The following is a 15,094-nucleotide window of genomic DNA, read 5'->3' as shown; positions in this document are numbered from 1 at the left end:
TTCTGCCGATACAGTGGCGCATCCCTGGTTTCTCTCCTCCGCGCTGGGCGCTGCTCTGTGTCCCAGCGGGGAGGAGAGAAAGTGACAGCCGGCTGAGCGCTGCGGGAGGAGAGCGCTGTGTTTGTGGGGGGTTTTTTTGGGGGGGGGCCCAAAAAAATCTTGCACCAGGGCCCTTTGTTCCGTACGTCCGCCACTGCTATGCTTATATGTATTATTATTTGTAAGACCAAAGTACATGACCCTACTCTCAGATATACCATATAATGCTTCCCATTCTATAGCAAGTAGCTTCAAATGTTGAGACATACTGCCTTAAGTTACTTGTTCTTCTTTACCTTGCCTCCTCTCTTTTTCCTGTCTTCTCCGTCCACTCCATTCATTCTTAAGGTTCCACAACTTACTTATTTCTATTTTGCATCAACTTTAGTTTCTTTATGTCATGATTATATGTTATGCATGGGCCTTGCCCTATTATTTTGGTGATTCTATATGAGTGATTGGGCATATCTAATATTAGTTACATTTTTTTTTCTGTTTTGAAGATCAGTTATGGAGCTACGGACTATTCTCTAACCAATAGGCTTCTCTATCCTCATGTATTCCGGACGGTTCAGAATGATCATGTTCATTATATGGCTGTAATTAGGTTGTTGAAACATTTTGGCTGGACATGGGTTGGAATTTTTGCATCAGAAGATGATGCCGGAGATAAAGATAAAGAAATATTAATGAAGTACATGAAAAATAATGGTATTTGTGTTGAATTTATATTATCATTTGGACCTTATATTCCTAAAGATCCCATTCATGAACAGCCTGCTGTAAAAAATGCAATTTCTGTTATGGAAGCCTCCAGTGCTAAAGTAATTGTATTATGCGGATCTTATATCAGTCACAATGCATTTTGTATGTCTTTATATTATACAAATGCTCTCTTTAATAAAACATTTATTGTTCCTCCTCTGAGGCGTCTTATCTTTTCTAAACATAGTCCAGTAGTTGTCTTTAATGGTAGCTTGTCTATAGAACTATCCCCTTTATTCTTTCCAATTAAAGAAGATTTTTTCGATGGAATTGACGAGACGTATAGCTTAAATAACTCATCAGTGTCCTTGTATATTTTATCACTTGCAAAGTGTATGTCTGACAACAAAAAAAACAGAAATAGCTCCATATTATGTACATTTAGCTATGATGGTTTTGTGCAGGACTTACGGCATCAAAATTATTTTAATTTGGTGCATCAAGGAACCTCTCCACGAATTTATTATGCGGTAGAAGCTATGGCCAAAGCACTGCATGATATGAATCTGTTCTATGAAGGAAAATTGTCTGATAAGGAACCTCGTTATTACAGACATAAGGTAGAGTACACAATCTACTGAAGGGATTTTAGGAAATGTATAAAGTAATATGTTACTGGAGTTGATGATCATTTGAAAGGTAAAAGTGATTCAGTGATATTTCAATTATTCAACCTCCAGCTAAAAGAATTGTAGCAATGTTTGGATTGTAGTGGAATAGTTTGTGGGGGATGCTGACGTAATCAAAGGATCAGGATCTGGTATGGATATTTAGGGGAAACCTCCTTTTTAATTTTTGATATGGGCTTCCCCTTTATTAGTCAGTCCCTATTCAAGAATATGGGTTTGTTACTGACTTGGGGTGGGACACAATATTTTTATTTCTGGGTTTGCCTCTGAAATTTTGAGAAATAAAAAATGACATGTCATGTACGTTTTGCTGCACTACATCCTACACATCCTACAGGTGCACCACTTCACAAGCAGGTGATGTTTGAAGTAAAAGGAGTTTGTAATGTTTCACTTTAACATTAAAAGATGTGCTCACCGCTTTTGATTTTTTCAACTCCAATGGCGTTTGGAATTATCATTCAAGCTTAGCAGCAGTTCAGCAAGCATCCCATGAACCATACCCAGGTATGTTTAACTGATTACTACTAGCAATGAGCAGTGGCGCCTCTAGGAACAATATGTAGGGGGGGCACATAAGATACAACAGTTAAATCTGGGGTGGCACTAATAATTTTCATTGCATGTCGCAACCGCTGGGCACCGATGAGCTGATTTAATTGCGGATGGCATCGGCAGCCCGCGGTTGCGACATGTAGTCCAACGCCGCCCACAATCCTGCATACCGCAACGGCCGGGCTTTTGTTCCCTATTATGTTCCCTATTATAATCTATTTCTCTGATTAAATGATTACAGTTAGACATTTGATCTATCAAAGTTTGAGACTACGTTAGAATGTGTGACCAGTGACGTGGTCACACATACAATACATTTAATAAATGCTTCTCTCATTTTTTCTGCCATTTCTCAGAACATGTCATCCTTATGTTAATAGTTTGTTGTACAAATATTTTTATTAAGGGAGAACAGAATTACATTCCATCTAGTAAGAATAGATACTCGTCCCTTCCGTCTTATATTTTATAAATGTCGCTCTCTTGTCCTTGACGTGTTGTTTTACAGTTTTATTAAACCATATTGGTTTAATATGCAATCATGCATATAGAAATTGCAATAGAACACTACAACGACATATGGGTGTGCTTTGGTAAGTCATCCATTTAAGAGCCAATGAAGGACAGCAATATAACATTAAGTACAAGATAAAAAGAAAAAAAAAAACTAACGAAAACAAAAACAAAACCCCCCCTTCCAGAAGCCTTGGTAAAAGCAGAGGCACCAAAACGGTATGTGCGTAGACTCTGCGGGTGGGCTGGCATCTGGAAGCCCAAGTGAGGGCGCCAGCTACCTGCGGCTGCTGCAGGACGCTAGCGGAGCCACACAAGTAGGGGAAGAAGAGCTAATGGCCATATGTCTAGCAGTCAATCCATATCACCTGTTGAAGGCTCTAAAAAACACCAGAAGAACCTAGAGGTAAGTGGAGAATAAGTAAAGAGGAAAGGATAAGGGAAAAAGACAAACAAAGAGAAAGGGGGGCTGTAAGGGGAGTCGAGGGAGGCCCCAGCATCTCAATCAAACATGTCTCGGTCAGACTGCCAATAGGTCACGGTCCAGTCCCATTGGGTGGACATAGTCCAGCCAGGGTGACCACGTCTTCCGAAAGGAGGCGAGGGAGTCGTGCAGGATAGCCATAAGCTTCTCATGTACCATGATACTCATGACCCATTGTCTAAGCTCCGAGAAAAGCAACGTTGGCTGTTTCCATGCTCTAGCTATAGTCTGTCTGGTCGCCAAGAATATGAAATTTGCTAATTTCCTTTCTCTCCTCAAGAGGCGAGTAACAGGCCTGCCCAGGAGGGCCTCCCAAGGGTTGCGTACAAAGGATGTATTAAAAACTGATCTCAGTAAGTTATAGACTCTAATCCATAACCTCTGCCCCTTTGGGCACCCCCACCAGATATGAAGTAATGTGCCCCTATCCACGCAACCCCGGAAACAACGGGGTGAGGCGGAGGGGGCAAACTTGGATATCCTGTCTGGGGTCATGTACCATCGTAACATGACCTTATGGGCATTTTCCTGGGCCAAGACATTCGGAGAGCACTTTGTCGCAGCAATCCATATCTCGGACCATGTACGGAGGTCTAATGAGCCTCCCAGATCCCTTTCCCAGGCCAGCATATAGGAGAGCTTCTGTGTCCCAACGGACGGCACCAGCGAGGCATACAGAAGGGTTATTAGGCCAGCTGAATGAGGGTCAGACCAACAGCGGGATTCGAAGGGTGTAAGATTGTGTGGCGAACCCGAGCAGTGCTGGAGAAGAGTGGTGACATAACTCTGGAGTTGCAGATATTGGAAGTTCTTTGTGAGAGGAGCTTGCCAGCGAGTATGAAGGTCTTGGAAGGATTTAACACCATCCCTGGATAGAAAGTCCTTGATATAAAGAGGGTTCCGCCGGGCCCACCACAAAAATGCAGGTGCATTCTCATAAGCCGGGGGAAAGGAGGGAGTCCCAAATATACCGGATAGGGGAAGATGGGTAGATATAAGCCCAGCAGTATATTTGACCGAGTCCCACTGTTTCAGACTAAATTGCAATACAGGGTCTTGGATGGGGGGGCATGAGGAAGGAGGAGTCCATAGCAGGTTATGGATAGGGAGGGGGGCGCAATAAACCATGTCCATGAGGGCCCATTGGGGTAACGCTGAGGTGGAATGAAGGAGTGTTAGCGGAGCTATTTGGGCCGCTGTGTAATATTTCCCTAAACGGGGGCCACCGACGCCGCCCTGCCCCCGCCGGTGGTACAAGACATTGGCAGCTAAGCGGGGCCTACGGGAATGCTATATGAAACAAAGGATCTTCCTCTGCTCTATATGGAGGATATAGCTGGGGATATGGACATGGAGGACCCTGAATAGATAGAGAATCTTGGGGAGGTAGGACATTTTGATGGCATGAATCCTGTCTAACCATGACAGGGGCATATTGTGCCAGGAGGTAAGGAGGACAGACAGCTCACGGAAGAGCGGAGGATAATTAGCGTGGAAGGCGAAACGAGCGTGGGAGTGATTCTGATTCCTAAGTAAGGCAGGGAAGGGGGCCACGAAAAATTAAAGTTAGATTGTGCCAAACCCAGGCAGCCGGCGCTCAGGGAAATGTTTAAGGCTTTCAATTTGGTCTCGTTAACCTGCAAGCAGGAGATTGCTTCAAATTCTGATAACGTGCAAAATTGGTTGGGAAGAGAGATATGAGGGGAGGACAGGGCTAACAGAATGTCATCCGCATAAAGCGAGATTTTGTGAGGGATACCCGCCAGCTCCAATCCCTGGATGGAAGCATTGCCACGAATGGCAGCTGCCAGCAGTTCTAGTGCCAATATAAAAAGGATGGGGGATAAGGGGCAGCCCTGTCTAGTGCACCGCAGTATGGGGAACGCGGCTGAGCTGAATCCTGCATAGCGAATGGAGGCCGTGGGTTGGGAGTACAATGCAGATATCCAAGCTAGAAAATCCTCTCCAAAACCCCATCTGCGCAAGGCGAAGAACAGGTACTGCCAAGATAATGTGTCAAATGCCTTGCGCACGTCCAGGGAAAGTAACATCATCCCTATGGAACGGGAACGAGCTAAGTGTATAAGTTTAAGTTTAAGAACACAGTGTACATTGTCTCCTGCCTGCCTGCAGGGTACGAATCCGACCTGGTCTTTGTGTATGAAATGCCCTAGGAAGAGGCCAACACTTTAGCCAGGAGTTTCACGTCAGTGTTGAGTAATGAAATGGGCCTAAAGTTCGACCAAGAATGCGGGTCTGTAGTAGGTTTGGGTAACATAACAATACTTGCCTTAAGGGTTTCAGGGGGACTCCGCCGCCGCTGTGGGGAAAGGGGGTTGTTCTGCATACAGATGGGATAGGTGGTGTTGGAACTCCTTCAGTATCAATTGCGGGTTGCTACTCAGGACTGAGTCAGCCGTTCGCAGGGAGATAGGGTGTTTGGGCGGCTCAAAGCAACGGAGACGCTTCACCAGCATAGCACCCGGTTTGTTGCTATGGGCATAGAATTTTTGCCCTGCCCAGCGCATTTGGCGTTCAGCTATATCAGTAAGGCATAGGTTGAGTTCCACCCTAGTTTTCTCCAGACTGGCTCGCAGCCTGGGCGTTGGAGAGGTCTTGCACTGTTCAGAAAGGCGTTCCAATTCCGCCTCCAAGTCCAACCTACGAGCCTCCCGTTCTCTCCGCCGTTGGGCCGCCAATTGTATAATGTGTCCGCGAAGCACCGCTTTATAGGCTTCCCACAGCACAGTGGGTGAGGACACTGAGCCCACATTCTCCCTGAAGTAAGCGGACGACAGGGAGGACAGGCGGTCTATTACATCTGGGTGGGAGAGAAGGGAGTCGTTCAAGGACCAGGAGGGGGAGGAGGAAGGCCTGGGGAGCAGTGAGCGGCAGGTCAGAACTGTGGGGTCATGGTCCGACCAGGGTACCGACGGAATCTTAGCTGACATAAGATGTGGTAGGAACGATTGGCGAATCCAAGTGTGATCCAGCTTCAATGCAGGGTGACTCAGCCGTTAGGTTTACAGATAAATACCTGGGAGCCCAAGCGTTGCAGGGCCAGGATCTTGTGAGGCCTGCGAGGAATGGGACCGTTGAGAGGCCTGGGCTCTTCACTTGCGAGGTTGTGAGCCCAGAGGAGAGGAGGGAGGCACCGCCGGGACCTGAAGGCCCATTTCTCGAAGACAGGAGCACAGATCCTCGGGAGAGCGGGGCTGGAATGATTTCCCTTGGTATGTAAAGAGGAGTCGAATGGGGAAGCCCCACCTGTAGATTCCCGCATCCCGGAGAACTTGTAAATAGGGTCGAAGGGCTCTGCGCTTCAGGATGGTCGATGGGGCCAGGTCCGAGTAGAGGCTGTAAGGGTGGCCCTGGAAAGATTACTCCGGCGTCTGTCTCGCAGCCTGCAGGAGTCGTTCTTTCGTACGGAAATAATGTAGCTTAACCACCACATCTCGCGGTGGCCCGTCCGGTCGTTGGGGTCCAAGTGTGCTATGGATGCGGTCCATCTCCAGGCGGTCCGCGGCAAGGTCAGGGGCCAATTCCTGGAACAGTGCGGTGACTGAACCCACGAGATTATCAATCGATTCGGAATGGCTCCTGATACGTATATTACTACGCCGAGCACGGTTCTCGTGGTCTTCTAGTTGGTCGCGGAGAAGGGATAGTTCCGACTGGGCAGTTTCTAGATCCTGCTCGTGGCCTTCTAGTATGGTGGTGACATCGTCCATATGGGATTCCAGGGAGGCCGTGCGGTGCCCAATCTCCCTGATCTCGCGTCGGAGCTCCGAGGTTATAGCGGCAGAGGCTTTAGAGAGTTTCTCCTGCACCATGTCCCGCATCCGCACAAGGAGATCGGACCCATGCGATCCACGGGAGCCAGACAGCTGTTCAGCAAACGGGTCTTGGCTATCTTCAGAGTCAGCCGACATCCGAGGAGCAGCGCCGTCGTGTAGGCCGCCGGGCGCCATCCTGCCCAGAGCACGGCGCGTGCGAGGAGTCTCAGAGGGCTGGTTGCCGCGCTTGTATTTGGCCTGCGAGGATCTCATCTGGATGCCGGGGGTGAGTAGGTTCTCAATCTGCCCGAGGATCCGACCCGGTAAGCAGGGTTATGACAGAAAACGGGTGTCTCACGGCTCAAGAAGTGCGGAGCGGTATCAAGAAGCAGCCATCTTGTACCGTCGCGCACATGTGCCCCCCTTATGTTAATAGTTCGGTCATCCATTATTAATAAAGTAATCAAATACCTGACCACACCAAACAATGTTTATGAACTTATAATTTATTAGACATACCAAAATCACATAGACAAAAGCAACCCCACCAACACCAACAAGTAACATAAAATAGCCAAACTAAATGCAAACAGCAAAATCACCCACAGGAGATAACAGGGCTAGTTAACCTGAGGAGCAGGGCAACAAGAGGGGAGCCACAGATAAGGAGACCTCAGGGGAAAGAGACAGGCGACAGGGTTCAAGGAGGTAACAGGATACAGGCAACATGTTATGGTGACAATACTGAGGCACAGGCCTCACTGCCAGGTGCTGACTAATTGCTGAGACACCTGCAGATGAACACTGGAACTGCAGGACCTGGTTCCAGCATCACAGTGCCACCTGGAGGTGCTCAGGTCCCTGACAGCCACTGGCTGCCTGCAGACCTCTGCAAGTGAGCACTGGAACTGCAGGATCTGCTCCAGTGCTATAGCGCCACCTGGAGGTGTTCTGGTTCCTGACAGGTTCTAAGGCCCAGTCAGTTTGACTACTTCTGATCGGTCATTCACTCGGCTGCCCTTGGCAGCTTTTGTGAATAGACCCCATTGTGTTTCTTTGTAAGGCTGGAACCATCGTTTTATTTTGATCCATGAAAGAAGTTTTATAGTACTTCTGAATTTCTGGAAGGCCCATCCCACCTATGTGTTTAGGTTTCAGGAGAATTTCTTTAGCACATCTTAACTCGGAATTAATACATAAGTATTTATCAAACTGAAATGTTGAAAGTTTAAAAAATGTGTCAAGGGTAAAAGTGATTAATTCCTTTCAACAACCTAATGTTAAAAAGCTACCAGCATACATTAGGGATACAAGTGATTTCTTGGATAAGCTCTCACAATTTGAGACTATCAATGATGCCACCATGGACATTTCATCTCTCTACACATGCATGCCTAATAAAGCAGGACTTAAAGCTGTATCACATTTTCTGCAATCTGATGCATATGACATTATGCCCACTGAATTTGTCTTGGCTTGTTTGAGGTTTATACTTGAATATAATTTCTAAACTCTGGTGCACCCTCTTTTGCTAATCTTTTTATGGGTTACCTGGATGAAGTGTCTGTATACCCCTCACATATCTTTATAACACATGTCAAGTGATGAGTCCGTTATATTGAGGATTGTTATCTGGCAGGGTGATATTTCTTCATTTCAGAGCTTTGTTGAATTCTTTAATTCCATCTTTCCGGGCATAGTATTTAACCTTGAATTTCATAACGCTTGCATTACTTTTTTTTGGATGTACTAGTGGCCATCATGGAAGGACGCCTACTCACCTCTCTATTCAGCAAGCCCACGGACCGCAACACAATCCTTCACTACCAAAGCTCGAACCCCAGGCACTTATTACACAACTTACCGATATCACAATTCATGCATGTCCTGAGGATTAGTTCGGACCAGGATACATGCAACGCACAACTCAAACTTATGTACACTAAATTTTTACAGAGGGGATACCCAACCACAGTGCTGGACCAAGCCCTTGACTCAGCTGTAGAGAAATTATTCTCAACTAGACATGTGCGATTCATTTCGTTACGAATCGAAATTCGTACGAATTTCCTGAAATTCGTAAATTCGGAAGCATCCGAAATCCGAATTGCAGTTTCCGAATGTATCCGAAATACGAAATTCCGTTAACGAATTTCGGATCCGAATTTCGTTGAAACGGGAACTAATATTACCCATGTGACTGAGGTTGAACAACATGACAAGATTTTTTTTTAATCCAAAATAAGAAATTCAGATCCAAAATCCGTTAACGGAATTTCGTATTTCGGATTAAAAAAAAAATTACTGTTTGGTTGACCAATCAGAGGTTTTCTCTTCTGCTGCTGAGGGTTGCATTACAATACAGGCAGGAAATACGAAATTCCGTTAACAGATTTTCGTTCCGTTACGAACATTCGTTATGATGAAGTTAAAAAGCAAAAATACCTTTGTTAATATTGGAGTTGATAGTAGTTTTTTTTTAATCCGAAATACGAAATTCCGTTGACGAATTTCGGATCCGAATCCAAATTCCATTACCATCGACTCCAATATTAACAAAGGTATTTTTGCTTTTTAACTTCATCGTAACGAATGTTCGTAACTGAACGAAAATCCGTTAACGGAATTTCGTATTTCCTGCCTGTATTGTAATGCAACCCTCAGCAGCAGAACAGAAAACCTCTGATTGGTCAACCAAACAGTCATGTTTACGTTGTAACGGAATTCGGATCCGAAATTCGTCAACGGAATTTCGTATTTTGGATAAAAAAATACTACCATTGACTCCAATATTAACAAAGGTATTTTTGCTTTTTAACTTCATCATAACGAATGTTCGTAAAGTTACGAAAAATTTGACGAAACTAAAGAAAATTTGCATTTCGTACGAATCCAAATTGAGTTTCAGACACAAATTACGAAATAACGGATATTCCGCAACGAAACAAAACAAAACACATTTTTTGATGGCGCACAAGTCTATTCTCAACACCTCATAGAGACAAGCCACAGGGTGATAGACTCCCTTTCATTCAAAAATTCAATGATGCATCACACCTAACTCGAAGGTCCATAATAAAGAACCTCAACATATTACGGGCCGATACACTTGACATCACGCGTCAAGACAGTGCCCCTACAAGTGTACCGACGCAGTAAAACACTCAGGGACCATCTTGTCCAAGCAGACCCGAGGCCCAAATACTGTAGGGCACCTGTCAAGATCTCACATTGGACAGGATGCTTTAAGTGCCACAATTGCAATGTATGAGGAAAACCTTTTCACACCCACATAGTGGCAAGAGATACCATATTAGGGGTTACATGAACTGCAACACTGAATCCTGCATCTACCTCTTGAGATGCCCATGTGGTCTTGTATACATTGACAAGACAATGGGGGCATGGTAATAGAACACACAGTGGCGGAACTACCGCCGGTGCGGCCGGTGCGGGAGCACCGGGGCCTCAGCCTTCGGGGGGGCCTGGCTGTCATTATATGCATACATAGCGTGCCGGTTACTATTTAAACCGGTGCGCTGTGTGCAGCTTCTGAGAAGATACGCTATTAGCGTAGCGGGAGCGATGCAAAATGCGCAGCAGGCTTCCCCGCTACGCTAATAGCGTATCTTCTCAGAAGCTGCACACAGCGCACCGGTTTAAATAGTAACCGGCACGCTATGTATGCATATAATGACAGCCTGAGAGTCGGGACGCTGCTCTTGTCTGTCGTTACAGGGATCAGGTGAGTATTAAAGGGTTATTAAACATTCTGGCTTTTTTGCCTTATATATATATATAAGGCTAGCAAGCAGTAGATATATGCAAAAAGTTGAAGAAGAAAAAAACAAAACGCTTTAACACGGTTTAAACTGACCCCGTCTTTGCCGCGCGCTCCCGTCCAAAAATCCGAAACTGCTCAGGCGGCCGCAAAGCATCTTGGGGCGGGTGCATGTGCAGTTCGGATTTTCGGCCGGGAGACGAGGAGAGACACAAGGTAAGTCTATGGACGCGTACAGACACCCTGGGACAGGAAGTGCCAGCAACTATAGAGGAGTCAGCGCTGGATCGGAGGCCCGCCGCACCGCTGGAGGGACAGATGAAAACATCAGGAAAGAAGAAGATTGGATAACAGACATCAGTTAAGGTAAGTGCTGGCATTTACAGGGGGGGAGGGGGAAAACATTTACTTTAATGTCACTTTAACCACTTCCGGGCCGCAGTATGTGGCCTGCAGAAGTGGGTAAAACAAGAACAGGGCTGCTCCGGCAGCCGTGCTCTTGGTACTGCTTTTAACAGCAGGTGATTGCTGTGTAACTTACAATCGATCTGCTGTCTGAACAGCCGCCAGATCTTTTGTACCGTGTGGTACACCCGCAACGGCCACTGGGTCGGTGGGTCTGCCCGCAATGATCATAGAGAGATTCAGCCGCTTCCAGCCGCTGGTCTCTCCTCCGATCACTGGACGCGTAAGTGCTGTGTATTACATCACTTCCGGTGTCACTGTATACAGTCTCCGGCTCTCAGAGCCAGGACAAGAAGCTGGGAAAGCAGATCTCGGCTTCCTCAGTTTGTTTGGCGTCTCTAGGTGACATTAGGGGTCTAAAAGACCCCTGATGCCTCCATAAAGAGGACCTGTCACACCCTATCTGCTATTACACAGGGTGCTTGTTAGTCCCCTATGTAATACCAATAGGGTTAGTGTACAAAAAAAAAGTGTTTAAAAATGAATGTAACATAAAAAAAAAATTAAAAATGGGAAACAAAATGTTTAAGTCCCCCGCTCGTAGCGCCTACGTGCGAAAAACGACAATTGTGCTGAACATGTTAGATATCGCCTCGAACGTCGCAGTGAGAGCAATAATGCCATTTTTCTGCCGATACAGCAACGCATCCTTGCTTTCTTTCCTCCCCGCTGGGCACTGCTCTTTGTCCCAGCGGGGAGGATAGAAAGTGAGAACCGGCCGTTTTTTATTTTTATTTTTAGGGGGGGCAAAAAAAAAATCTTGCACCAGGGCCCTTTGTTCCTTAGGTCCGCCACTGAGAACACACCACCGCTCCCCACAGAGGGAGTAATCATGAGAAGTTCTTACTCCAACGTGAGACATACTAGATCCATATGCTTGATACTGTTACCCCCAGGGGACTTAACACTAGCCTCCCACTTTCATGCTTTTTGCCCGACCGCTAAGAATATCTCTTTTATATGGTTCAAAGCGGCTTGTTCATGTCTCTGTTCTTAGCATAAATATATGCTTTGTAGTGTTGTACATATTTCACATCACCCCCTCGTGTCACATCACCCCCCCTTTCACAGGGATATTACATAGTTACATAGTTACATAGTATTTGAGGTTGAATAAAGACATTAGTCCATCAAGTCCAACCTATTAGGATCTCATTCTAGGAGTACCCGTACCCCTGTATATTACGGTCCCTTAAGAAATCGTCCAAAAGTTTCTTGAACAATTCCACATTATTTGCTGAAATCACCGCCTGTGGCAGTGCGTTCCAGACCCTAACTGATCTTACTGTGAAGAACCCCCTTCGCCCCTTGTGCTGGAATTTTTTTTCCATCAATTTTAGGTGATGGCCTCTAGTTTTTGTAACGGAGTTAATTTTAAACAGTTTATCGCTAATGTTGCTACCACCATTAAACATTTTGTACATGGAAATCATATCCCCCCTTAATCTCCTCACCTCTAATGTGAACATGTTTAAATTTAGTAGCCTCGTCTCGTAGCTCTGGTCCTCCATATTACCAGATTGTAATGATCTCATATCCCTGATTAGATGCTGACTACCCAATTTTATTTTATTTCTAAAGAGAATAGTGCGTCCATTGTACGCATGTTACCCCACTGTCCGGTGAGCATGGTGGTCAAGATTATTTTGGCAGCAATAGATGCAAATCCTTGCCAGAACAAGCAGCCCATCCGTTATATCTTTTATTTGTGTTTACCTGTCACAACGAGTCACGAATCCTCCCTGAATGTGAGGCATAATCACATGAATTTATTAGTTTGAACATGTATCCTACGGGTATGTGCGGTTGCACTGTGATTATAGCAACTCTGCAGTGATAGTTAAGGATCCTCATCACATGTGTTTGCTCAGTACTGTCTAGTACGACATACATTCATTTCTAAGCTACAATAGCTCCATTAGGCACATGCTATGTCCTACTCATATCAATGGGGTCAGTATGTGGATCTCTGTTGTATTTGCACTTTATGGTACAAACTGTTTTATTGAGATTTTGTTCATACACAGACAAGAGAAACAGCATATACATAAAGGAGAACAGCCACAAAGGGATAATACAAAAGAACAAGAGGTGGGCGTCTCGCTGTGAGCCCGGCATAGCATAGTATCAATACAGACATTGGTGGTCAGATGGTGGAGCGAGGGTCCGACCCCTAACCATGTGGATTATCAAATCATGAAGAGTAGTTTGCAACAAGGGTACAGGCCCCGTCACTCCACCCACCCTTGAGTATAAACGCCACTGTTCCAGTGACTCAGGAGGAAAATAAATGTGGAGAGGATGAACTATCCACATGGCAGGGTTCCCTTACTCTTTCGTAGAGCACAAGTGGGGGTTAGGCGGACAGGGGACAAGAGAAAAAAGCCTGTGGGGGTAACATAGAGAGGGGCAAGGAAGTGCAGAAAGGCAAGATGAGCAGAGTGGGTGTAGGAGAACGGACAAAGGAGTACTGGGAAGGTCCCACCCACTGCCAGGGTGTCCACCGAGCCCAGAGGTCAGTGGGAGATAGCTTCCAGGAAGCCCACCAACTCCCTGAAAGTGAGCCAGGCACACCATGCGAGTACATATCGAGGACCAGCGTCACATTCCTCAGCCAGGAGGACCTCCAGATCGTCTATGCGGTCCATTTCCACAGTCCATTCGGCCAAGGTGGGTACCACCGGCGTACACCAGTGACGCGGGATTACTGTCCTAGCAGCCGTGAGAAAGTGGCGCAAGAGGCCTTTTTTGCCGACTTGAGTGACCTAGGTAACATAGACAGCAACAGTATTTTGGGGTCGTCAGCCACCGCTTCACCTGTCACCCTGAGGTACACATCCAGTACCGCCTGCCAGAATCCCGGGATTGGGGGGCAGCTCCACCAGATGTGGGTCATGTGACTCAGAGAGTTATTACAATGCCAACAGGAGTCTGAGACACTAGGGTAAAAGCGCGGTGTAGGGTCTCTAGGCAATGGTACTCTCTGGGCAATGGTACCAGTGGGTCAGGCTCTTCAGGTTCTTCTCGTGGGCTGTGCTGGCAATGGAGAGTGAGTGAGTGTGAATGACTTCACCCATTTCTTCTTCCACCAAGGAGACCCCCAGTTCCCATTCCCACATTGAGATGTAGGTCGGTAGGGCAGGGGAAGCCAGGGGGGAGGGAAGGGAGTAGAGGAGAGAGACCGCATGATTCGTAGGCGAGAAGGCCAGAAGGAGAGAGTCCAAGGCTGTGGGAGCCCCACCGAGGGCATCCACATTGGTGAAGGCGGATACGAAGGAGCAGAATTGCCTATCAGCCAGCCAAGCCCCAGTTCGGGTGGGACAGCACTTGTCGCTGGGAGGTCCTTCAGAACTGAGACAAATCATCGATGGGAACTCCTGGCCCATCGCCCAAATGAGGAGCCGGATAGTGCGAAGAGAGGGGTTATGAAGAGAGGGGTTATGGGCCCAATATAGGAGGAGATACCGTACCACAACGGACCACACAGCGATCCCTTAGTTTCAAGTTGTGGGCCATCAGAAACGAGAGAGATGAGTGTCCTGGCCTAGACCCAGGAGCTACCAATGGGAGCGCCAATAGGTCAACTCCCGCGATGACTCCCTCTAGGTGGACCCACTGTTTGTCATTGGCATGGTGGAACCAATCCACAATGCGGGCCAGGACCACTGCAGAGTGATAGAGAAAGATATATGGGGCGCTTGCGCCTCCTTTCTGTCTCTGCATGCAAGTGGCCGGAGCCAACCGTGAGTTGATTGCTGGCTCCGCCAAGCTGTCAGTAGTAGGTTGTCGGCCAGCCGTTCCAGCTTCGGCTTTCACCTCGGCTCAGTCGACTGAGCCGCTCGGCCAACTTCGGGAGCTTTATTAGAGTAAACCTTTCCCTGCTCTGTTGTCTTTTTTTTTTTTCATCTGACATCAGAGCCGTTGGCTGCCATCAGATTAAAAAAGAAATCACCATAGGAATGCCTAGCTACATTCCTATTGGATATTTCAATTTGCAATAGCGGGTGCAATGGCTAGTTTGCTATTGGCTATTGCAAAGTGAAATAGCCAATACGAGTCTAGCTATGCAATCCTATGGTGTTTTTTT

Source organism: Nanorana parkeri, unplaced genomic scaffold, assembly GCF_000935625.1.
Source record: "Nanorana parkeri isolate BGI_ZX_2015 unplaced genomic scaffold, ASM93562v1 scaffold2212, whole genome shotgun sequence".
Classification (NCBI taxonomy): domain Eukaryota; kingdom Metazoa; phylum Chordata; class Amphibia; order Anura; family Dicroglossidae; genus Nanorana; species Nanorana parkeri.
This window is presented reverse-complemented; position numbering follows the sequence as displayed.